The sequence below is a fragment of the Pseudonaja textilis genome, chromosome 8 (genome assembly GCF_049901715.1).
Source record: "Pseudonaja textilis isolate UNSWEBS1 chromosome 8, rPseTex1.2, whole genome shotgun sequence".
In the NCBI taxonomy this organism is placed as follows: Eukaryota; Metazoa; Chordata; class Lepidosauria; order Squamata; family Elapidae; genus Pseudonaja; species Pseudonaja textilis.
Genome location: NC_141997.1, coordinates 15,037,922 through 15,065,175, shown reverse-complemented (window position 1 = coordinate 15,065,175; position 27,254 = coordinate 15,037,922). Strand labels below are relative to the sequence as shown.

At 41.3% G+C, this 27,254-nt stretch overlaps 1 long non-coding RNA gene across 1 annotated transcript in view; it reads right to left on the bottom strand.

The window, feature by feature from the left end:
• Positions 1-26,876, bottom strand: part of LOC148125125 (uncharacterized) — a 149,283-nt gene extending 122,407 nt beyond the window's left edge. Inside the window, exons 1-2 of the long non-coding RNA XR_015744489.1 lie at positions 26,684-26,876; positions 17,458-17,566 (exon numbers count right to left, since the gene is read on the bottom strand). This is a non-coding gene — a long non-coding RNA (uncharacterized LOC148125125). The remainder of the gene's footprint in view (positions 1-17,457; positions 17,567-26,683) is intronic.
• Positions 26,877-27,254: the final 378 nt, after the last annotated feature.

Below are 27,254 nucleotides of genomic sequence, written 5' to 3'. Positions count from 1 at the left end.
TACAAACCCATCCAGCAAAATCTTAGTGTTTTTCCCCAGTACTCATTATTGACACTTTATTCCAGAAAAAAGATTCTGTGCTTTTATATGATCATACAATATGATCTTTGCTTATAATATTGTTGTGGAAGCACCACAATGCTAGTTTAACATCCTGCATGTTTAAAACTTTTCACTCCTTCACTTTTATCCCTCTTGTTTATTCAAATGAATTTGCAATGTGAGATATAAATAAAATGAATAAAATGCAAGAAGAATAAACTTCTGTTATATGATTTACTAGTTCATCAGATTAAAAAAATCTTTTTTACATTCCATTTTTGGGATATTTGGTTCATCCATACAAAAGATGGTTGATGCAACTGAAGTCTAGAAAAGTTCTTAGACCTTCTTGAAGATCCTTCAAATGGTTTGGGTATAATAATAGCTATAGCCAATACTCAGTGACTTTGGAATGGCTCCAAAAGGGAAGAAAATGTGTTCTGCTCTGAAAGTGATGATAGCAACAGGCTGGCAACACTGATTCCTAATTCATCTGTGAGTAGGGTTCCAAAAAGAAAGGTACTTCACTATAATAGATTGAAGATTGAAGCCCAAGCCAAAACAGCATCTGCTTAATTGAATTTAGCCTTTCATGATAGTAGAGACTGCAGTTCAAGTACATTATTACTGTCATCCTGGCCAAGCAAAAAGCAACATTATCTAAGGTTGTTTAGCTCCCTTACAGACCAATATTTGATCTGAAATATTTAAATTAAATGTTTAAATATTGATATAATATTTCCATAGTATAGCCATATTGCCCATACTTTTTTTTTCAACTGATGAGTTAATATCAATATTTATAATATAATATTTCACACATCAATACCCTTCAAACAAAACTTAAAGAATGGAATCCCTTGTAAACAGAAATACAAATCTTACAACCAAGGAGTAGAGGTTGGAGTACAGTGGAGTTCGCTGCCCTTTAACTGGAAAGTTAGATACTAGTGTGAGTGCATTTAATTTGTGTGCAGATGACCATTATAAAATAGACGTAAGCCATTTTTTCTGATATGAAGTTTTTTTTATCAGAATTGCAATAAAAATGGAGTCAAAATGAATTTTAAGATCCATATTTTTAATGTTATTCTATTTACACCATTACACCAACGAGCACTTTCTATAAGCAGAGCAACACAATGTTGTAAAAATGAAATATACATTGGAAATAAGCTTTGGATCAGAGGTGGTATTCAGCAGGTTCTGACCAATTCTGGAGAACCAGTAGTGGAAATTTTGAGTAGTTCAGGGAACTGGCAAATACCACCTCTGACTGGAGATTTTACAGTATCCTTCCCTTACCATGTCCACCAAGCCACACTCACAGAACCAGTAGTAAAAAAAATTTGAATCCCACCACTGATGCAGATTATTGAAATATAGAAACAGCATCATATCAGACCATCTTTGTCCTTTTATTCTTTGTTTTTTAAAGCAATACATATTGATTAAATATATTTATACCTTTTAAATAAAGAAATAAAATTGTAAAAAGTCTGTTGCAAACTGGTAGGAACTGAAAATTAAAAATGTATGTGTCAGGGATCTGGTTGCAAAAGTCTTGAAGCAGAATTGGAGAAATAAAAACAACTGGTAAAAGCAGGAAAATGGAAATTAAATAGGAAACATAAGAAACCATTAGGCAGCTTGGAAACACTAAAGATTTTTTTTTTTATTCACTCTGGCCTAGCTTTCTGCCTTGGTGCATCTGCTTTATATATTCATATTGCTACTACCTACATGTGTATGGCATATTCTCTTATTTAATGCTTGCATGTCAGACAGATCACACACACACAAAAATGCAAGATTGAAATAAACACTATAACTCCATCTCCATTAACTGTTCATGAACTTGAAATGTGTGCTGGGGAAAATCTGTTCCCCTCCCTTGAGGGTCAGAACAACATAAAAAGGCTTCATTTTAATTAAGAAGATGTAAATTTTTCCCTTCCATTCTGAGCACTTCCATGTGAAAACTATAATTGTCACGGAAAATATTCTTTAGAATGGCGAACACCAAAGATAGTTAAAAAATCATTTCCAACAGAATGATACAAAGAAGAGCAGCCAATGTCATGGTTTACCAGCTTACTCTTGTTTAGAAGCATTCTGAATTAAAAAGTTTTCAAGATTTTTAAAAAAAGAAAAACCATGCAAATCACATGTACTTAAAACATGAAAACGGAGACTATAATCACATATACTAGAATCTGAAATAGATATACTTGCTAGTATGGTTCCTTGATGATAAGAACCATCTTCCATATGTTATACATTTCACTTAATTGTTAGCTCCCATAAACTGAATAATCCTGGTTTAGATAAGATCTGCGCAGAACATCAATTATGTGATGCATCAAGTATATGAATATAGTCACATTTCTAAAAGCAAAGAATCACCACAGTTGTACTATCAGGAAGGGCTAAAAGTCCAAGAAGGACTTACAGAAGCAATGGGTCAAAAATGAAAGGGGCCTTCATCAACAGCTTTGGTCCCAAGCAATGCAGAGAAACCAAACTTACTTCATCAAACATGAGTTTAAAGAATGCTTACCTCTTTCCTTTAGTAAGTAATCATATTAACTCCCTGAAGCAAGTATTTGAATGAAATAATGATAAGTATTATATTAATTTTAATTTATTGTCCTTGATAATATTCCTTCCAACCCACTCCTTCCTGCCCATCCTGTTAGAACTAATCCTTTCATTGTCCCCAGAACTGATAAAGCTTCTTAGGTGAGAAATGAAACGTCATCTTCTTTCTCAGGTCCAGTTGCCTTTTGAAAAAGCACCTTTGATACAACTATGACTTGGATGACTGAGAATCTTCACAGAAGTCTTCAGGTCCATTCTCGGGGCTAGCACGGTCTCAGCTCTATAGATCTTGGGGATGGAAGGGATGAATGTTCCACATAGTAGGGATAGCAGTAGAGAAGTCGCAAGGTGGCACTGCAAAGTGGACAAGACCTATAGCATGTCACTGCTATCTGATCTGGTTGGGTGGGAAAAAAGGAGAGATAGGAAAATTCTTCAAATATTCTGATGTGCTTTCTGTTTGGCATTTTTTTCTCTTATCATCAACTAATCTGTTTTATTACAGTAAACACAGAATCTGTACTATTTATGTTAGGTAATATAATAAAAAAGACATAGCAGCTGATCATCATTAGCCAATGCATAATGTAAATAATGAAAGCAGACAGAAGAATCTAATCCGATTCATTCTTTTCAGTATCCCCACTGAGAATAATAACAGTTCCAATCCCTTTCATCTTATTAACTTGATATTAGTTTTCAAGAGGCAGAAATAATTTTGAAAGGCAACATAAAATACCGAGTTTCTCCAACAATACGGCCTCCACCAATAGAAGGCCCAGCATGTTTTATCGGCATAAAATCAAATCAAGCCCCTCCCCCCAAATTAAGGCCTATATTAAACATGTGAAATGGGGGGGGGATGGTGGGGGGGCTTGCCATTAGGAGTAGTTTTGTTGCATACCCAGATATGGTACTGCCTGCGATGACTTTGGTGTGGTGAGGCACTTCATATCAGTAGACCTTCTGACACTGTTAGTTTCCCTTCTCCCTTGCTGTCGCGGCGTTTAGAGCAATGCCACAGCGTTTGGCACAGCCATGTGCAGCCAGCAAGGGCTCCTCCCTGCAACCGGAGCCTGGCGGAAACACTCGGCTTCAGGCGCTCCTGTGGCCGCCTTCCCTTTGCCTTTGAAGGTAAAGCCAATTATTTAAAAAACAACGCCCTACTAGAACAGAGCCTCCCCTGCCCGAGAGGGCAGCCCAACCCCACGTGGGGAGGCAAATCTCCCAGGGCTGCAGCGCAGGATCGGCCCACCCCGGGAGAAGCACCCAGCCACCATCCCTGCATGGCACCGGGCAGAGTGCAAAGAGGTTGTCCTGGGGCACCCAGCGCAGCTGACAGGCAGGCCCTCCTTCCTGGCAGCAGAGCTCTCACCAAGGCAGCGAGCTTTGCTTACAAAAACATTAAGATGAATGGTAAAATAATTTTTATTTATGTGTTTATTTATTTCTTTAATATCTGTTTTGTTTTTATGATTAATAAAAACAAAAACAGATAGTAAAAAAATAAATAAATACATAAATATAAAAAAGCAACTTACCAAAAAGGAGACAGGAAAGTTGGCTTGCCAACTATGCCGGGGTCCTCCTCAGTCTTCTAGCTTGCTGTGGCTAGGCCAGCCAGCCCAGGAGTTGGCTCTCCACTGGGTTGGCGGCGGCGGCAGCAGGAGGAGGTAAGGGACCAGCTCAGCAGGACTTGCTACTTTGCCTCCTCACTACCAATTGGTGGTGGGAAAGCAAGGCAGCAACCCTTGGGCCATGGTGGGCAAGGGAAGGTGGTGGGCTGGTGCTGGCAGCCTAGCCAAGATAGTGGCCGCCATATGGGTGAGTCAGCAGCGCCGGGCCTGGCAGTCGGCTGGTGGTGGCGTCAGCAGCAAGAGAAGGTAGGGGACCGGCTCAGCAGGACTTCTACTTTGCCTCCTCACTACCAATTGGTGGTGGGAAGGCAAGGCAGCAATCCTTGGTGGGTGAAAGAAGGTGGGAGCGGGCGAGGCAGGGAGTGTCAGCAAGGGTGGTGGGCATCCCGGGAGTCGGCAATTGACCAGGACTGGTGGCGGTAGGTAGGCAACCGGGTTGGAGGTCATACTTACTGATCCGCATCTTGGGAGGCCAGCGGGATAGGCTGTCAGGATGGCTAGCAGCAGCAGTGGCAGCGGCCGAGGATTGTGTCTTCTTTAAGGTAAGGCAGGCAGGTCACACTTGGGACACAAGGTGGGCCTGGGAGGCAGGCCGGTCAGGTGAGCATGGTTAGCAGCAGTGGTAACTGGGGCTGTGGCTTGCCCTCACTCACTCAGCAGGGTGGCAGAAGGCAGGCAGCGATGGCTGGCTGGCTTGGTGGCTAGCTGGCTCGGCTGCTGCTGCTGCTGGTGTGAGCGATGGCACCAAGCGGGAAAATTTTTGTAGTTAGCGCACATGCGCTACAAGTAGGGGCAGGGTGAGGTGGGCGGGGGAAAATGAGAAAGGGATTTTTGCACATGTCCAGTAAAAAAACTGTTTTTTTTTTTAATAAATTGATTTTTTTATTTGGAGTAGCAGATAGGGGCGGGGGCCAGGGCAGCAAAGGGAGGGTAGGGGAGAATGAGGAAGGGATTTTCACACATGCGCAATTTAAAAAGACCCATTTTTTAAAAAAAAACCTTTTTTTTTTTTCAGAGCGGCGGATAGGGGCAGGGGCCAGGGCAGCGAAGGGAAAGGTGGGTGGGGGAAAATTAGGAAGGGATTTTCACCCATGCCCAGTAAAAAAAAATGGTTTTTTTTTTACTTTGGAGCAGTGGATAGGGGTGGGAGCCAGGGCAGCGAAGGGAGGGGCAGGCGTGGGAGAATGAGGAAGGGATTTTAGCACATGCACAGTAATAAAAATTCAGTTTTTGGCCCGTAGGAGCAGTGGAGAGGGGCGGGGTCAAGAAGGGGTCAGTTTTACTGGTTCTTAGAACTACCGGTAACGTTAACAACTGGTTCTATAGAACCGGTGCAAACTGGTAGAAACCCACGCCTGCATTCAGATATCTTAGAAATCAGAAAGTTTTAGCCATTTACTTGCATACATCAGCTGTATTGGAGGTTTTTGAAGGATAATTCTAAGACTTTCCCTAGCCCAGGAGAGTCCCATCAACTGAAAGAATGCCTGCTCCTTCAGGGATCCCTTCCTGGGTGTGTATCAGTGGTGGGATTCAATTTTTTTTACTACTGTTTTTTTGGGTGTGGCTTGGTAGGCATGGCAGGGGAAGGATACTGTAAAATCTCCAGTCAGAGCTGGTATTCGCTGGTTCTCCGAACTACTCAAACTTTCCGCTACCAGTTCTCCAGAACTGGTCAGAACCTTCCTAATGCCACCTCTGGTATGTATTTAGTTGGCATCTTCACCAGAAGTTCCTAACAGTGAGAACAATTAACCAGTGGAATGGCTTTCCTTCACAAACTGTGGGTGCTTCATCATGGGAGCTTTTAAGAAGAGACTGGACAGCCACTTGTCTGAAATATGATAGGGTCTCCTTCTTGAACAGGGTGTTTGACTAGAAGATTTCCAAGGTTCCTTCCAACTCTATCATTCTGTATTCTAAGTAGCTTATCGAGGAAGTGGATTTCTTAATGAAGAGACACTTTAGTTGCACAGCCCCTGCTTAATTATATGTCTAAATCCTTTCCTTCTTCACTCATGTACAGTCAGGCAGAACAACTGACATTTTAGTTCACTGTGCACAGCAAACCATTGTAACATTTACCCATTTCTGGAAAGCTGTGCAGACGATATGCCAAAGCTTAGTCAATTGGCATTAACTTCAAAAGTCTGCACTGCATCGTTGCACTTTAGTTCTGTTTCTGCCATTATGGTGCAGAGATTGCTCATGTGCTTGTAGGGATCTTTTGTATAAAAGAGCTATCATCTGCACTGCCAAAATGGCTTTGCTCGCTGAGATTAGCTTTAATTAAAGTGAACCACAAGACCCTGCACAATGCTGCAACTAGATAGCTGAGCACTGCTGAATGGCAATTTACAAGGATAAAGCCAGAGGACAGTCTACGTAAGAACAGCCACTTTAGGATTTTATCCAGTTAGAGCACTCCAAGTGAGCTATGTAATGATATAAGACACTATATCTTTATACTTTCGATAACAATGCATCAGTTAGAAACTGCCTTCATAAAATCAGTCTATTTTCTGTTGTGAATGAAAGACATGGCTGGCTGTAAAAAAGCAAAGGTTCCTTATATATATTCCTTCTAGGTACAATACTGGGTTTCTGGCATAATATAAAACATTGGTAAAGTGAAAGGACTGCCAATGAATCGAATGTCAGGATTCAGCATTTGTTACATCTCTAAGGACACCCCTGTCCTCTGGTGGAGCTAAATCCCTAATTGCCAAAGGGACAAACACAAACCAATTCAGAAGAAACCTATATGCTCTTGATATTCCAGGACATATGACTGCTTCTTACTGCAGAAACATGCAGTTCATAGTAACTTTACTCGTTTATCAATCAGAATAGAGAGCTGGAAGGGACTTCAGAGGTCTTCTAGTTCAACCCCCTGCTTAAGCAGGAGACCCTACACCAGGGGTGTCATATTCAATTTCATTGCGGGTTGCATCATAGTTGTGTTTGATCTTGGGAGGGGTGCAGGGCGCATGGCCAGGGGCATGGCCAGCTCAATGTCACTCTCTGAGGCTCCATTTTCAACTGTGACGGCCTCCTTCAACCCTTTGCCAGCAAAAAGAGAACACACAGTCAAAAGCAGAACCCAGTTGGGCTGCATGCAGCCCCCCCCCCCCCGAGCTCCATTTTCACTGGCAGAGGTTTAGAGGAGGCCGCCAGGGATGAAAACAGCCTGGGTGGGCCTTGCCTGGCCTCCTTGAGCTCCATTTTGCTGGAAGAGGCACAGCCAGCCGGCCCTTCACTGTTTCCAGGATGGCCCCATGGGCCAGATCTAACAACCTCACATGCAGGATCTGGCCCCAGGCCTTGAGTTTGGCATCCCTGCACTACACCATTTCAGATGAGTCGCTGTCCAGTCTTTTCTTGAAAACCTCCAGTGATGAAGCCCCTACAACTTCTGAAGGCAAACTGTTCCACTGGTTAATTATCCTCATTGTTATGAAGGTTCTCCTTAATTCTAGGTTGTTTCTCTCAGTTAGTTTCCATCCATTGTTTCTTGTCTTGCCTTCTGGTGCTTTGGAAAATAATTTGATCCCCTCTTCTTTGTGGAAGCTCCTCAAATACTGGAATACTGCTATCATGTCATACTGCTATCATGTGGGCTGCACATACTGTAATAACCAGTTCACCTAGTGCAAAATTGAAAATGTAAGTGTGCGCACGCATGCCCTATTTGTACGTGCAAGTGTGCTTTGCATGCATATGTGCCATCCACGCTTGTGAGCGCTTGCAAAAACATGGGCAAAGCATGGAAATCAGCTGGGCTGTGTGGGCAGGGTGAGCGAGTAGATATAGGACGGGATAGCACTGAGGGTGGGGGGGGGTGAGCAGGCCCAGCCAGTGGTCAGAACTACCAGTATGGGCAAGCCGGTCTGAACCAGCAGCAACCCACCACTGATGCCACTCTAGTCCTTTTCTCTACCCAATTCCTGCAATGATTCTTCATATATTTTTGTCTCTAGACAAATAATATTAGTTGCTCTTCTTTGTACTTTTCCAAAATCTCAGCATCTTTTTTGTAATATGGTGACCGAAACTAGATGCAGTATTCCAGAGGTGGCCTTACTAAGGCTTTATAACACTTTGATTCTATGCCTCTGTTTACGCAGCCAAGAACTGTATTAGCTTTTTGGCTGCTACCACATACTACTGGCTCATATTTAAGTGATCATTCACTAGGATTCCAAGATCCCTCTCAGTTTCTGTTTTTGATCCAGGTTTCACCTACTCAGTATTTTTGTGTTTGGTTTTTCCTGCCTAGGTGTAAAACCTTGCTTTTCTCCACATTAAATTCCATGTAATTGGATGGGACCCATTGTTCAAGTCTGTCAAGATCTTTTTGGATTCTGAGCTTATCTTCTGGGATGTTGGATATTCCTGTCAGCTTAATGTCTTCTGCAAATTTGATGAATTATAAAGTTATTGAAAACTACTCGGCCTAAGACAAAACCGTGTGGTACTCCACTGCTTACTTCCCTCCATGTAGATGTAGTACTATTAAGGACTACTCATTGAGTATGGTTTGTCAATCAGTTATAAATCCATCTGTTGGTGATGCTATCTATCCCCCATTTTACTTGTTTATCAAGAAGTAGGTTTGTTTAGTGTCTTGCTGAAGTATAAGTATGCTATGTCCACAGCATTTTGCTTGTCTTCTAATTTAGTCACTTTGTCAAAGAAAGAAATTAGATAGGTTTGGCATGATCTGTTTTTAACAAACCTGTGCTGGCTAGTTATAACTTTTATTTGTTTCTAGATGTTCACAGGTCTATTTTTTATTATTTTTTCCAATATCTTCCCATGTATTGATATTAAGCTGATTGGTCTGTAGTTTCCATGGGTCTGTTTTTTGCCTATTTTGAAGATGGGAATCGTAACAGCTCTTTTTGAATCCTCTGGTAGTTCTTCTGTGCTCCAGGATTTTTTAAAGATATGGTACAATGGTTCTGAAATAACATGTTCCAGCTCCTTCAGAACTCTGGGATATCAGGTCTCAGTGATTTATATTCATCAAGTCAGACAGGTGTTCTGTTACTATTTTCTTGCTTATTTTAATTTTTATTTCTAGTCTGTTACAGTTATGTTTTTGGTAGGTTGGGCTAGAGTTTATTTTTGTGTGAACATGTTACTATTACTTTCTTGCCATCTTCTCCATTTAGTTTACCTTGACTTTTTACTTGTTATTTATACGTTGAAAGACACTTTTTTATTATTAGCTTTGACTTTTGTTGCAAGTCTTTGTTCATTCTGATCCTCTGCTTTCCTGACTTCATCTTTGCAGATTCAGGCTATCTGCTGATATTGTGCCTTAGTTATATATTCTTTCCAATTTTTTACTTATTCTTACTGTCTTTAAGTTTATCAGAGAGATCTTTGTGCAACATTTCTTTTTGGATTTTTTTTCTTTTTCAATGATATTGTTTTGGACTGAGCATTTATGATCATATTTTTCAGTCTTTCCCATTCTTCTTGAGTTGTTTTCCCCTTTAGAATTTTTATCCACAAAATTTTGCTTAGGCACTCTCTGAGTTTGTTAAAATCAGCTCTTTTAAAGATTGAGACACTGGTTGGATTATATTATATTGCTTATGTTTGTATTATATTGAATTCCAATATCAGATACCATCTTGTTGATGGTATCTCTGATCATGGTATTTCTGTTGATGGTATCTCTTATCTCTGATCAGAGATAATTTCTAATGAATTCGGTGGTGCTTACTATTAGAAATTTCAGGAGTAGCATGCATGGCAGCCTTTTGTGCATCTAGCAGAAATATTATTTGATTTATGACATTTGATTTATTCATTTAAAAATTTAGATTTAGTTGCCATCTTCCTTCCAGAAATCCAATGTGGCTTACATGGGATATCCTTTCATTTTATTACTACAAATGTAGCAAACTGGGACACATTGAACTGAGAGATAGTGACTGGTTTATATTCCCATAGACAACAATGGACTTGTAAGCTGTTCCTGGACAGCACTTTAACTACTGTACTACTATATTGGTTTTCAAGAAAAAAAAATACAATTTCCATCAAAGTCCAGGAAAATAAGCAAATCATTCTTAGTTAATTTCAGTTTCTAGGTCCTTTGACACTGGGTTCTTATAATACTTCATCCTTAAGTTATTGAGTACTTTGGTCACTAGAATCAACTCCTTGAACTGAGTCCAGTAACTTTCCAGTACAATACTTTCAACATCAATGATGGGAAATCTTATTTGGTGTCTTATTTAAAACCTTGCAGCTTCATTCAGTGTCAGTTGTAGTTTCACAATCAGGAAAAACCTTATGTACACTATATTGGAGGAATCTATTTGAGAAGTTGTGAAGTTATTGGGTTATTACCTATAGTACATTCCAATATATGGGCTATTCCAATTATTGAAACAGTACTTGAAAGACCAGCTGAGGAGACTGTAGGTGCAGGTGCTTTTTATCACTGAAACTGCTGGGCACATCTTGAGAGCTATTGTATTCAGGAGGACTGCTAAACTACAAATATATTCCTTCAAAGTGAATCCAATATGCCACAGTATTCAACAATACTTATTTCCTAGAAAATATGTTACAGATATAACCCAAATTGGATCACATATAGGCCTAGCTGGAACAAATTTTATATATCTCTCAGTTGGGACCACGTTGTGGAAAATAAATCCCGCTTTTTTCCATTATATTTGTGGCAGTTTGGAAAAAGGACTAGACATACTTTATCTTTTTGCGAAGGATATAGTTACAAAGCAACTGTATTCTTTTCAGGTGTCAGATTTAGCTTTAAGTCAGTTTCAGGAATGAGCCTTAAGACCAAATTCTTTGTCAAGTATATGGTTAAACAGAAATGTTTGTGTTATATTTGGGTATTCTGTGTGTACTTTACTTCTTCACATTCTTCCTTCAACAAACAAAAATTAATAACTTGGAAACAATATGAGCAGTATTGCTGACAAAATAAACTGTAGGGGTATTAGAGGTCATGTTGAATCAGATTGCTCTTCTTTCTTTTCAGTTTTTGTTGATATTGAAATATACAAGCTGCTTTCATTTCTGTACTTGTAAGCATGCTACATGCTTTGCATACCTTTCTTCTTTCTTCTATTCCATAAAAAACAAATTGGAGAATTTGATTATTTCTGTGGTAGCAGCCTTCCTACCATATACAAGGGAATGTTGCTGAGATATTTATATTGAAAGAAAATAGGGAATTTGTGCCCTGGTATTTGCTGAACTTGAACTTCCTCTTGCTATATTAAGCCAAATTTTGTATGGATGTTTATTTTAGGTTTCTTAGGACTTGCTTCTGAGAAAATTTCTAAAATATTGTAGTGTATTTTTTTCAGAGTCATAATATAATTTTTCACATTCTCCAAAATCCTATAAAAATAAACAGGTGCTAGAAGATTAGTGCCAATGAAAGAGTACTCCAAACAAACTGAGATGTGTTTAAACATTGCCCATGAGTTATTCATAGCAAATGCAAATACATTTTATATACTCAATGGGTCATATAAATATCTTAGCTCAGAATAAGTGATGCTTTTTACTGAGGATATGAAGGAATGGTACATCATGTCTTAGGCTAACTACCCAACTGATTCAGGTAGTTTCATGTAAATAGGCAGTTGTTATTTCAGTTATTGCTGAAACACTCCTGGACCACTATCATATCCATTTTTAAGATGAATGCTGTGTCCATTTCATTGGGACATTTTCTTTTAAAGAAATGGATAGCACAACAGTCTTGGCCTTGAATTGTAGATATAGTATGCATATGTTATGTTCTGTCACTATAACTGATTTTGGCTTGTGTAAAAGCATATATTCACAACCTTGGCCCACATCCTGCTTTTGTTAAACTTTTTTTGGCATATTTATTGAAAATATTAAAAAGTTAGCTTGTTAGTAATATCATCCTCTTTTGAATAGCATAAAATCCCTATTCAGTTATATCAGATTAACTTCAAGTAAATGTTTATAGAATTGTAGTCATGGACAACTAAGAAGCATTTAAGTGTTCAAATGGCATACATCAATCTTCCTCAATTTGGAACTAAATTTACAACAAAAGAACCACAGTATTTCCTACAGAGTCATGTGACAGTTTGCCTAAGGCAATACATGTTCTACTGTATTTATTAGGGAAGGGAGATTTGAACCAGGAATTTATTGTGGTTTATGAATTATTGGGATATATATATATATATATATATATATATATATATATATATATATATATATAAGTTGGCGAGTGAATATCAAAAGTACAATTAGAGAATTACCAAATAGTGTTTTTGTTTATTTGTATGCAATGCCTTTAATAATGAGAGCTAGTAAAGACATAGTTATATAAAGAAACAATCAAATATACAAATCATCATCTTTTTACTTGTTGGCATCATAAATTCTGTAATCCTTCAAGTAAGAAATTCTTCAAATCAATTTGACAGGTCTTATCTGACATTTCTAAGTTTAATAATGTGGTAGGCAATGAAGAATCTTTGATTCAATCAATATTGCTGCAGTCTTCTAGGAAACAGGGAAAACAGTCAAAATGAACGGATAAAATATCAAAAATATATAACATCGTAATCTGTTTTGGTACAGTTTAAAAAGTGCAAGATTTACTAGAAAAATATAAGTTCAAATGAACTCTTTTCATAGTTTTTCTCAGGCTCACCTTCAAGAATAATACAATCTAGTTTCAAAACCAGAAATAGCTAATTTCTAAGACAAGCCAAAGGCAGAATATACTTCTGCTCCCTTCAACAGCAACTATATTTCCCATGGGTCGATCCTCTTATATGTTATGAACACACTAAAAATCAGGAATGGAAGAGAGTTTTTATTTCTATCTTCCTGCAGTCATGCAGTCAAATTTTGATTTTATGAATGGGTAAGTATTTCTTAAAGAAACAGGGATAACATTTAACTGATTCCAAGCTTAATCATAATCAACAATCCTGAATAAATGAGGAAAGCTATCCAAGAGGTAAAAATTAATACAAGTAGTCCTCAATTTACAACAGTTCATTTAGAGACCATTCAAAATTACAACAGCACTGAAAAAAGAGACTTGACTCTATCACACTTAAACTATTTCAGCATCCCCTATGTTCATGATCAAAATTTAGATGCTTGGCCACTGACTCATATTTACAATGGTTGCAGTGTTCCAGGCCCTTTTGCGACTTTCTGACAAGTGAAATTGGTGACGAAGCCAGATTCACTTAATAGCTTCATCAACTTCATCACTTATTAGCTTCATCAACTTCAGCGATTCACTTAACAACTGTGGCAAGAAAGATCATAAAGTTGGGTAAACTCACTTAAAAACTCTCTCGTTTAGCAACAGAAGGTTTGGGCTCAATTATGCTCACAAGTCAAGAACTACCTGTACTTCAATAGTGTGCAAATAGATGTCATGCATGCATGAAAATAATGATGAAACACTTATGGTAACCTGTAAGACACTGCTATGGTCCCAGTCCAGGAGATGAATCCAAATCAGGTTGAAGAGATTAATTTAACAATGTAAGCCAGGAACATCAAGACTGGGATATATTTTCATATAGCTTGACCATTTATTCATCTACACCAGAGCACCTACATGAAGCAGAGTTTTATTCGGCTTTTTTTTTTTTTTTTACAAAAAGTCAAATATCTCAAATATCAAAGTTTATTGGCAATGCAACAAAGTAAAAGAGGGTAAATACTGCTCAGAAAAGGAAAACACCTTCAAAAATAAACCAAGATGCTTGTTTGGAATAGAGATCATGATGCTGAGATGTTTGTTTTTCTAAGTGCTTACCTAATCATTCATTTTATTAGAGTCTAGTAGAAAAACCTGAATATGATATATCATATTCAAAATGTATGTGTAACTTCTGACTTTCAGTTAATTTCTGTACTCTCTGCCCCCCACATTTTGATTCTTTTAAATCTATTGTACTTCTAGTGGATCATATAAGTGTCCTAGACAAACATTTCTTTCCTTGATTTTTATTATATTATATATATATATATATATATATATATATATATATATATGATTTTTTTTCCTCCAAAAATGATTACTTGTGGAAATCTTTTTCTTTGTATTGTTAATTGGTAACAATAAATGTTTTAGGGGAAATTTAATGCTTGGTTTAAGAAATATTCTCCTTTTAAAAATATACAAAGCAATTTGCAAAATATAACAATCATGGTCTTTATTACAGTAAGTTAAATGTTATCAACAAAGATAATAAAAATAAAGAAACTAATTTCATAAAAAAAAGTAATAACAGGCTCAATTTTGTACGGGTGGAGGATGGCAACCCTACATTGCATTGTGAAGAATTTCAGGATAAAGAATGAAGTGTTGCTTTCTGCTTATTTGTCCTCTTCATTTTATTTCATTTTTATTGTCTTTGAACATTTACAACATATTTTCAAAATTTCTGGAAGAAAATCCATCTTAATCTGTTCCATAATTGGCACAGGTTACCAAAAAACAAACAAACCTGATTTAGACTATTTAGTAGGTTTGTGTTCCTGTAGATCTTCTGGATAAACATACCACCTTTCTAAAATATGGAGCTTCAAATGAATTCAGAAATTTTTTAAATGAAATCAGAATTTTCTTTGGACAGCAATATCTGCTGTATCCCATGGTTCCAGATCCAGAAGTACATTCCAGACAAAAAATATCTTAAATTGTAGGCAGAACACATATACATAAAAAAGAAGTAGGTGAAAATGGGGACAAAGAGGCAAAAAAATATGCTTCAGGACTAAAGACAAAATCTCCTTCCTAGTTGACTTCAATTCTTCATGATCCGTGCAAATTTTCTTGGCAACAATATGGAAGTGGTTTACATTGTCTTCCCTGAGACATTTCTTAATTTCCCAGTCTGGTCTACAGTCCTGTACTCTATTGTAGTATTGACTACAACAGCTCGGTTAAGCTTCTAAGCCTGGAGATGGTTTGGTGGTGCCTCTTACTGGAACACTAAATTCAGAAGCTACATGGACTATACAAGGACTTCAAGATTTGAGTGATGCACATATTTGAAACCACTTTTTGAAAGATGACATCTAACACTGCTCTTCTTTGGATCATTTAGCACTTGATAAACCTGGAAAAGGCTTCTGCAAAAAGCCATTGTCTGGCTCTTGAGAGTGCTGAAATCTCCAATTTTCAGATACTGGAGACTGCAAAGATCTACAAAGGAACACTTTTTTCACAGCATTTTTAGTAGTTATAAAAGCTAAAGATGTTCAGTTCTTGCAAGGGCTAGTAAAGTGTGAGAAAAGAGAACAGAAGCCTCTGGACTTTGGAAGTAAGCAGGGTGAAAAAGACAGTGGGGAGACCCTAAGGTGATACAAAGGATCTTCAAGGCAAATCAAACCAACTTTATAACTTGATAAAAAGAACCATGGTGCTTACTTCTGTGAAGTTCTCCCTTAAGCAAATATTCTTCACAGGTCTTTTAAGTACTTGTACTTTCAACTATGCTACAAATGCTGTGAAGGAGTTAAAGTGTATTTTAAAAACTTCCAAAAGCCTAAATGGGAACTCCTTAGTAGTTATCAAAATACCAATTTCCATACTTTAAAATTGCAGGTGTACCTAAACATAAGGCTTATTTCTGAGAAACTTGCAAAATAAACCTGCTGGTCAGTTTAGATTTGACACATGAGAAATAGTGATAGTATTATAAAACAGAAATAGAAATTTACTGAGAACTCACCTTGGGAGAATAACTAATAATAACCAAGCATGATTTTGATAAATAGAACAAAGACTTCTAATGAAGTTATGAACTAGACATTCTTGAAGGAGCAGGTACAACATTTTGGCAAAAGGGTGATTAGAATGCTCATTTTTGGAAAGTTAAAACCAATGATTAGTGTAGATCAGGGGTCCCCAACCACTGGCCTGCAGATTGGCACCAATCCGTGGCCCTCCAGGAACTGGGCCACACAAGTGAGTAAAGCCCTATGCACACTCATACCAGATTAAGGCAGCATGTGAAATCCTACTTGCCGATCTGCAACAAACTGCCCTCCACAGAAGTGGTGCCTGGTGTCCAAAGGTTGGGCACCACTGGTGTAAATGGATTTGAATTGGTATTTTAAATTTATTGAAAGAATCTTTTCTGTGGGAAACAGTTGATATTCTGAATTCCAGAAAAGAAATATGATAGGATGGTTGAAGGTTGGGCACGAGAGTATGCCAGAAGAAAGTAAAGATTATAATTAAAGGAGAAGAACATCTATTAGATATGTTAATACAGAATGGAGCAAATGTTTCATTATTGGATATAGTGAAGGAGATTTGTGAATGTCTGTTATCACAAATACATTGTATAGGTATACAATTGTCATGAGAAAAGAACAAATTTTACAGGATAAGATGGAAATAAATTTAAACATGGGTTTAAAACTTTACAAAAAGAATTAGGAAAAAGGTCAGGTCTTGAATATACAGACAAAACAGGTTGAAGTTTTAATAATTAAAAGACATACATAAATAGCAGACCAGAATCCAGACTTGGATAATTTTCCTATAATGGATTTTCCTATATTTAAAGTTTTAAAGACTTAGTCAGAAAGAAGAAGAAAAGGAAAACAAATCTAGGACATATTTAAAGGGATTGAAGAACTAGATCAGTATTTCTCAACCTTGGCAACTTTAGGAATGGTGAAATTCAACTCCCAGAATTCTAGATTGTTAAAACTAAAATGAATGAATATAAAGTTGGTTTATCTGACTAAGAAATTAAAATAGATATAGATTAAAATATGTAGCTCTTAGTGGTATTAGTTTTTAAGGATTTGTCTATAGATAATAGATGTGATATGAGTTGAAGAGACTATTTGTTGCATTTTAAACAGTGACAACTTATTAAAATTGCTTTTTATTTGTTATGACAAAGGGAAAGTTGTTTAATTTTTATTTTCTTTGTTATATTCTTTTTATTTTTTATTTTTACTTTTATATGTTTCTTTTTTTCTGCATTTTCTAATTTCATTTATATATTTTAACCTGTATAATTATAATCCTTAATAAAAAAAATTTAAGAAAATAAACAGAGTAAGATCTGAAACCTACAGTATCACAGAGTCTATTTAAAAATTTTAAAATGAAAATAGTTATGTATTCCATACTTACCTGTAATTGGTTGGTCTGTGGCAGCAGGAAATTCAAAGAGCCATCACTGGCCACAGCCGCGAGCAGCCTGAGTATAGGAAGGGCTGCCACAGTTGATTGCTCCTCAGTCCTAGATGGAAGTAAAAACAAATAGGAATCATGCTGGTGTCCTGAGTCTCATTCCCACGACTTAACACTGGTGATGAAGGTGGGATTCTGAGACAAAGGGGACCAGCGAGCACGTGGCAACCGATGAATACCGGCAATACATCCAAGTGAAATGGCCAGAAACAACATACCACCTGCACCATTCAATCCAGCAACCGAAGATTGGGAATCGTACATCAACCGATTCCTCATGTTCTTCGAAGGGAGCAACCTCCATAATGTATCTGAAAACAGGAAGAGAGCCATATTTCTCACCCATTGAGGTCCCGCAGTATTTAAGATGACCAAAGTGTTAGCGACAACGATGTGAAAATGATGGCCTGGCTGGACCTGGAAAGATACTAAGGGCTCACTACACACCAACCATTTCCTGCCTAATCAGAAAACATGAATTTTATCAGCGCGACCAAAAAGAAGGAGAGAGTGATTTTGTTGCAATGCTGCAAGACATCACCAGAGTGTGCAAATTCCTAAACATGGATGAAGCCATGAGGGATCAAGTGGTCCTGGGACTGAGAGATCTTACACTCCAGGGCCAATTATTAACAAAACCCAAAATAACACTCCAAGAAGCAATAGAGGAAGCTACCGCAGCAGAAGCAATACAAAAATCGGTGGCCACCATGCGGAAGATGAACAAAGCGCCACCGGAGACCCCCAAAAACACCACCACAACCCACCATGAGGATATTGAGTGCCCATCGGAAGAAGATGAGGAAGAAGAAGATGTAAGTCAACTCCTGAACAGGGCAGAAGGGACTGGAGTGGAAAAAAGAAAGATTTTCATTGTGCCAGTTGTGAGGGGAACCATCCACATTCCGAGTGCCATTTCCTAGATGCAATCTGCAAACATTGTGAATGGTGGGGACATATTGCTAAGGCATGCCAAGCAAGAAAGAACTATGGCCCTAGACAAAGATGGAACACTCCCCCCCCCCAAGAGAGAGAGAGAGAAACAGGGAGCCATTGGAACCAAGACAACAGAAGCAGGCGAGGGAAAGAAACAAGCAACGGAAGGGAAGAAACACACCAGACAGTGACCATTGAACACTCCAACATGACAAATGCCAAGAAAGTATATGTCCAGGTCTCCATAGAAGGTCAGCCATGCTGGATAGAAGTGGACTCAGGCTCACACTTGTCCATGGTATCGTGGAACACCATAAAAAGACTGATACCAGACATGAGCTGGGAAGAACTTGAAAAACAAACACCAACACTAAAAGACTACCAGGGGAACAAAATCCCCATAGTAGGTACCGGTCAATTCAAGGTAACCTTCAAAAAATACACCAGAGTCCTTCCACTAACCATAGTCGACTGGAATTGACCCAGCCTATTGAGACTCGAATGGTTTGCACCATTAGGAATTGAAGTCATAGGGATAAACAGCTTAACTGAAACAGAGTGGGAAGACAACCTGATGGAAGAATTCTGAGACGTATTCGATGGAGACCTGGGAAAGTACCAGGGCTCCCCAATTTCCTTTAATCTAAAGCCAAATATAGCTCCCATAAGACTAAAGGCGAGGCGGGTTCCTTTTGCCCTAAAACTGAAAATCGATGGGAAATTGGATAAACTCATCGTGCAAGGGGTTTTAGAACCAATTGACCACGTGAAGTGGGAAACCCCTATTGTTACACCAATTAAACCTGGTGGGTCGGTGCGCATCTGGGGGGACTACGAAGTGACCTTTAACCACGTGCTCCAACAAAGCGCCTACCCGGTCTCAGTGGTACAGCATCTATTACATTCCCTTGGGGAAGGGGGAATAGTCATGAAACCAGACCTTGCACAGGCGTACCAACAGTTGCCCATTGACCCCCAAACAGCAGAAGCCCAGACAATCATGACGCACAGCGAGGCATTCAAATGCAACAGACTACAATTTGGCATCAGCGTCGCCCCAGGAGTATTCCAGAGCTTAATGGAACGCCTATTGCAAGAGATAAAAGGGGTGGTACCATACTTCGATGATGTCCTGCTATCAGCCAGGAACCAAGAACAACTACGTGACTGCCTAAGGGAAGTCCTAGGCAAATTCAAGGAGGCAGGATTAAAAGTAAAAAAAGAGAAGTGCCAATTAGCCGCCAGCAAAGTTGAATTCCTAGGATACCTTATAGACAGCGAAGGAATCCACCCCACTGAAAATAAAGTCAGAGCAATCAAGGAAGCCCCCAGACCCACAAATAAAACTGATCTACAAGCTTTCTTAGGACTCATGAACTTTTATAATATATTCCTACCACAGAAAGCAACCATTGCGGAACTACTACCCAGGTTGCTTGACAAGAAAGCAACCTGGTCCTGGAGGCAACGAGAAGAAAAGGCATTCCAGGAAATAAAAAACTTGATCACATCAGACCGTGTACTAATACAATACAGCGAGACACTTCCAATAACCACTAACCTGTGATGCATCACCTTTCGGCATCAGCACAATACTCAGCCACATACTACCAGATGGGAAAGAAGCATCTATAGCCTTCTATTCAAAGACATTGTCAAACCCAGAGCGGAACTACAGTCAACTAGACAAAGAGGCATTGGCTGCTGTCACTGGAATAAATAGTTTCCACGAATATATCTAAGGGAGAACTTTCACGCTAGTCACAGACCACAAGCCACTCCTGGGCATAATTGCAGGAAATAAAGCTACACCTAATATACTGTCACCACGAATGACAAGGTGGTCAGAATTCCTGGCTGCATATAACTACAAACTGATCTACCAACCTGGAAAAGATGCAAATTATGCCGACGTGCTTAGCTCTTGCCCTCTACCTGACATAGAAGATGACCCAGCACCAACCAAATTGACCCTTCAAATAGAGATATTAGAAAACCTACCCGTAACAGCAGCAGACATCGCTAGGGAAACAGCTAGAGACAAAATCCTGGCACAAATTTTAAATTGGGTAGGAAAAGGATGGCCAGAAACAGAGAGCCCTGAGACCATCAGACAAACAGAACTTTCAATGCTTAAGGGGTGTGTACTATGGGGAGATCAGGGGATCATACAGGACAGATTAAGGAAACACATACAAAAATTATTACAAGAGGGACACCCGGGTATTGTAAAAATGAAAGCCCTGGCAAGGAGTTATGTATGGTGGTCAGGGATGGATAAGGAAATAGGGGATTGGGTGTCAACATGTAAAAGCTGCCAGGAATAGAGGCCAACAACTCCCACTGTTCCGGACTAGCAGGCTCGTAGCCTGCAAATCTGATTGGCCTGCTGAAAGCCGATCGTGATTGGTTGCCATAGACTGATGTGATTGGCCAGTAAATGGGCTGCTGCGATTGGCCCTGCCTAGAGCGGCAAACTCAAATCTCCTTCATTGGCTGCCTAGCCGCAGCCAGCCCTATATAAGGGGCTGCTGTGGCTGGGTTTAGTTGCTCAGATCTGAAGTCACAAATAAAGATCTCTAGTTACTATCTGAGTCTTGCCTCCGTTCTTGAACCGTCCTCCCAGATATAACACTGGCAACGAGGATGGGATGCGGAGGCAACGAAAGCTATTGAAATTGAGCTAGCCGAAGGAGCACGTGGCTGACAGAGCGCAACGACGGCGACATGGCCAGCAGCGCTATACCACCCGCACCATTCGATCCAGCTAGCAAAGACTGGGACTCATACATGGACAGATTTCAAATGTTCCTGGAGTCCAACAACCTCAAAGATGCCACGCCCAGCAAGAAACGAGCCATTTTTCTAACCCATTGTGGGCCAGCCATTTTTAAGATGGCTAAAGCCTTAGCCAAGCCAGCTGAAGTTAAAACCATGGATTGGGACACCCTTGCTCCCATCCTGTGCAACCATTATGCCCCAGCCATGCCAACTCTCATTCGCAGGCATGAGTTCAATCAGAGGAACCAACGTGAAGGTGAGAGCGTTGGGGAATTTGTGGCAGACCTGAGGAAACTGGGTGGTTTGTGTGGCTTCGCCAACCTCGAAGAAGCCATGAGAGATCGCATCGTCCTTGGCCTCAGAGACCCAACCACCCAGAGCAAGATCATGGCCAAGGGAGACATCTCGCTTGCAGATGCCATAGCAGATGCCACAGCAGCTGAAGCCACTCGTAAATCGGCAGCACGAATGCGTCAAACCAGCAGGACCAACCGCCAACCCACCAACGATGCTGGGAAACCTTCAGACAAGTACACATCAACCACCCATCACGAAGACGTCGAGTCATCCTCAGACAGTGAGGAAGAAGAAGTCCACAGGCTCCGGTCAGAACGTGAGGAACGGGACCAGCGGGGTCGCAAAGCCAACTACCAATGCGCCGGATGCGGGGGAAACCATCCCCGATCCGAATGCAGATTCTTAGATGCCATATGCCATTTTTGCGAGAAACGGGGACACATCGCAAAGGTATGCAGAAACAAGAGAAATTCCAGCCCCAGACGGAGAGGGAGCAGCCCAAAGAGAAACGATGGCAACGCCACCATGCAGAGGGACTGCCCTAGCAACCAGTGGAACCGGTACAGCAGACCCCGAAGGTTTAACGACGCCCCCAGACGAGAGGAGGCTCATCAAACCATCATCATCGGCCACGCTTCATCACTTGACGCTAAAAAGATCCGAGTAGAGGTCACGATTGAAAACAAACCGTGCAACATGGAAGTCAACTCTGGGTCATCACTATCCATGGTATCCTGGAGAACACTCAAGCAGCTAGTCCCCAACATCCGACGCCAAGACCTCAGCAGTCAGAGAATCATACTAAAAGATTATCAAGGCAACCGGATTCCAGTCGCAGGTACCCACCATGTGCAGGTTTCGTTCAAGGGACATAAGGGAATTCTACCACTCACCGTCGTAGACCAAGACCGGCCAAGTCTATTGGGTCTTCAGTGGTTCGCGCCACTAGGAATTGGAGTGGCTGGCATCCATCATACTGAAGACAATGACTGGGAGGCGGCTCTCATCCACGATTTCCGAGAAGTGTTCAACGAAAGCCTAGGCAAGTACAAGGGGTCCCCTATTTCATTTAATCTTCACCCCTACATAGCACCCATTCGTCTAAAGCCACGCCGAGTTCCCTTTGCTCTTAAATCCAAAATTGACGAGCAACTGGACAAATTAATTGCGCAAGGCGTGTTAGAACCTATTGACCACGCCCGATGGGAGACACCAATTGTCACCCCCATAAAACCTGACGGGTCCATAAGAATCTACAGTGACTATAAGGCCACCCTCAATCACGCGCTACAGCAGAGCGCCTACCCAGTGCCAATTGTTCAACATCTCCTGCATTCACTTGGGGGTGGCAAAATATTTACAAAATTAGATCTGGCCCAAGCGTATCAACAGCTACCAGTTGATCCCGAGACTGCAGAAGCCCAAACTATAGTCACACATCGTGGTGCATTCAAATGCAACAGGCTCCAGTTTGGTGTAAGCGTAGCCCCAGGCATCTTTCAAAGCCTGATGGAGAGACTATTACAAGGGATAAAAGGGGTCGTGCCCTATTTTCATGATGTATTAATAGCAGCACCCACAAAAAAACAATTAGAAAAATGTCTCAGAGCAGTCCTACAGAGGTTCAAAAACACTGGCCTCAAGGTTAAGAAGGAAAAGTGCCAGCTTTGCACAGAAAGGGTGGAGTTTCTTGGCTACCTCCTTGACAAGCAAGGAATCCACCCCACAGAAAAAAAATTGGCCAAAAACGCCCCAAGACCTAAAAACAAAACCGACCTCCAAGCCTTCCTGGGACTTATTAACTTTTATAACATCTTCCTACCCCAGAAGGCGACTGTTGCTGAGCCCCCTCATAGACTACTTGATAAAAGGGCATCCTGGAATTGGGGACGTCGGGAGGAACACGCCTTCCAGCAAGTAAAAGACCTCCTTACCTCAAAGGCAGTACTAATTCAGTATAACGAGACACTACCTTTGACTGTCACATGTGACGCCTCACCATTTGGGGTAGGGGCCATCCTGAGCCACGTCCTACCAAACAGCTCAGAAGCACCAATTGCATTTTTTTCACGAACTCTATCAAAAACAGAAAGAAACTGTAGCCAATTAGATAAGGAAGCCCTTGCAATTGTCTCTGCAATAAAACGATTTCATGAATATGTTTATGGGAGACCATTTTCTATTATAACGGATCATAAGCCACTACTTGGGATCCTGGCAGGCGACAAACCTACTCCACACATTCTCTCCCCCAGAATGACGTGATGGTCGGAATTTCTCGCTGCCTACAACTATCAATTAAAGTACCGCCCGGGGAAATCTATTCCCCATGCAGATGCCTTGAGACTCTCACCGCTACCCGAGCCACAGGAAGACTCAGCTCCCACACTCCCCGTACTGCAAATAGAGACAATGCCATCACCTCCACTAATGGCACAAGACATCGCGTTTGAAACCAAAAGAGACTCTTGTTTGGCATGAGTTCTTGGCTGGGTGGAGAGGGGATGGCCAGATTACGACACTAAGGAAATGTTTAAGCCGTTTAAAAACAGACAAACGGAACTTTTTTCACAAAAAGGGTGCATTTTGTGGGGAGACCGAGTTGTTGTACCAACTAAGTTACAAAAAAGGGTCTTGCAAATGCTACACGATGGAGACCCGGGCATCGTACGTATGAAAGCGCTGGCAAGAAGTTACGCCTGGTGGCCAGGTATAGATAAACAAATTGAAATCTGGGTCGCCTCTTGTAACAAATGCCAGGAAAACCACTCAGCTCCACCTAAAGCCCCACCAACAGAATGGGAAACACCCAGGGGTCCTTGGTCTCGCATTCATATTGACTTTGTGGGACCTACGAGAGGCCACACCTTCTTAATAACTGTTGATGCCTCCTCAAACTGGCTTGAGGTCAATAAAATGAAAGCAACCACTACTGAGGCGGTCATTAAAAAACTGAACAGACTCTTCGCCACACATGGGTTACCAGATGTCCTGGTCTCTGACAATGGGCCCCAATTTACTGCCTTAGCCTTTGAACAGTATTTAGCGGAACGGGGCATCCGACACGCACTCACATCGCCGGCTCATCCTGCGGCGAATGGTAGGGCTGAACGAATGGTTCAGTTTACAAAGAAAACCCTGCAGAAAATGGATCAAGGCAACATCCACGACAAAGTCACTAGAATGCTGCTCCTGCAACACATCACACCAAACAGCATGACCAACAAGAGCCCAGCTGAACTCCTGATGGCCAGGAAACTCAGATCACCTCTAGATCGTTTGCACCCTGCCTACACCCTGGAAAAGCCCCTGGGTTCCAGCAGCAAGCACCGTGTTTTCAAGGTAGGAGACCTTGTTTTCGCAAAATACTTTTCTGGGGATCCCCTTTGGATTCCTGCCCAGGTAACTCAAGTTACGGGGCCCCGCTCCTACCGTTTACTCACCACTGATGGCAGACCATGGAAACGCCATATTGACCAACTGCGCTCCAGACTAACCACATCCTCCAACCCTGACCCTAACTTTGACACTAGGGGGGGGAGGGGAAGCAGTGAACTCAGAATTAGAACCAACACCTGTCTATTCCGAGCTATCACCGAGATCACCGCACCATGGTTGGCAACACTCACCAGCTGCAACTGAGACTGGACAGTCGAACGTTTCGCCAGGAAGCAGCAACCAGGCAGGTTCAGCGAGCCCCGGGAGCCAGAACAGTAACAGCGAGGCTGAGGACTTCAACACCCCGGAGGCACCAGAGCATGACACCCTGACCATGACACCGGTTCACCGTTCCTGTTTGATCCAGCAAGCAGTCCATCTGAACCAGGGGTTGAACAGAGTCAAGCAGAACTGCGTAAGTCAGGCAGACAGGTACGAAGACCTGCTTACATCCGAGACTATATTACTCCACCCCTTAAACGGAACCGAGAGGGGAGGGGTGTTCCGGACTAGCAGGCTCGTAGCCTGCAAATCCGATTGGCCTGCTGAAAGCCGATCATGATTGGTCACCATAGACTGATGCGATTGCCCAGTAAACGGCTGCCGCGATTGGCCCTGCCAAGAGCGGCAAACTCAAATCGCCTTCATTGGCTGCCTAGCCGCAGCCAGCCCTATATAAGGGGCTGCTGCGGCTGGGGTTAGTTGTTCAGATCTGAAGTCACAAATAAAGAGCTTTAGTTACTATCTGAGTCTTGCCTCCGTTCTTGAACCGTCCTCCCAGATATAACACCCACAGTACCAAAACACGAATGGGAAACATCAAGGGGACCATGGTCCAGAGTACACATTGATTTTGCAGGCCCAACCAAAGGACACACATTTCTAATAGTCATAGACGCTTATTCCAAATGGCTAGAGGTAAGCATCATGCACTCCACTACAACAGAAGCTGTCATTAGACAGCTCAGGAAACTTTTTGCCACACATGGATTGCCGGATTTGATTGTATCCAACAACTGGCCACAATTCACGTCAACAACATTCGAGGGATTTCTAGCACAAGAGGGGATAAGGTATGCACTAACAGCACTGGGACACCTATGAACAGACGGGTATAATGCATGGTACGTTACATGAAGGAAACATTACAAAAGCTGGGGCCTGTGGACACACAAGGAAAGATTGATAAGTTACTAACCATTCAACACATGACACCCAGTGCCACAACAAATAAAAGCCCAGCAGAGTTACTAATGGGGAGAAAACTAAGCTCACCCCTAGACAGACTACACCCCCAAATATAGCCCAGAAAAACCAGCAGACTCCTCCAGTAATTGCTGCACATTCCAAACAGGGATTTTTTTATGCAAAAAATCTCACAGGAGAACCACTGTGGATACCAGCAAAAGTAACTCAAATAATGAGGATCATACAAGATAGACACCGCAGATGGGAGAAGCTGGAGGAGGCACATTGACCAGCTCAGAGTGAGAATCACGAAGGGTGACCCAAGCAGAACCACAGAAGAGGGGGGGAGACCCCTCAAACAAAAAAAAACACAACCAGAGAAGAGGGGGGAGACCCCTCAAAAAGGCAAAACACAAGTAGGAAGCGAGGGGGAGACCCTCCAGGAATAACAGAAATAACAGAACCCTGACAACTACGCAACAACCAATACTAACACTAGCCCTGGTCGGGAAATGCAAACACCTACCTAAGACCAGGGAAGAAGGCAGGTCTGGAAGACAGGAACAGGCCCTGAAGGATAATGGGGAAGCAGTCTCTTGCAGGACCAGCCGGGCCGACCTAATCAGCCAGGAAATTCCTGGCAGGAGCGGCATGGCCGATTCAACCTTCCAGGGCATTCCAAAAAGACGGACGGGAGGAACAGCAGATCTGTCCAAACAGCTCAGGAGCCAAATGGAGACTGAGTTGTGCAAGTCCGGTATAACCCATAAAAGCCCCGCCTACCTATGTGATTACGTATGGTCGGTGAGGCTTTGATTGGTAGGACTGGACCAGGTGGGGAGGGGTGTTATATATTAGCATACTTACCTGTAATTGGTCGGTCTGTGGTAGTGGGAAATTCGAAGAGCCATCACTGGCCACAGCTGCAAGCAGCCCGACTATAAGAAGGGCTGCCGCGGTTTCTTGTTCCTCAGTCCTAGACGGAAAACAAATTGGAATCATGCCGGTGTCCTGAATCTCATTCCCGCAACTTAACAAAAATGCTCTTCTGAGGAAAAACAGTCATATTAAAAATCAGTTGGATGAAATGTTTCCAC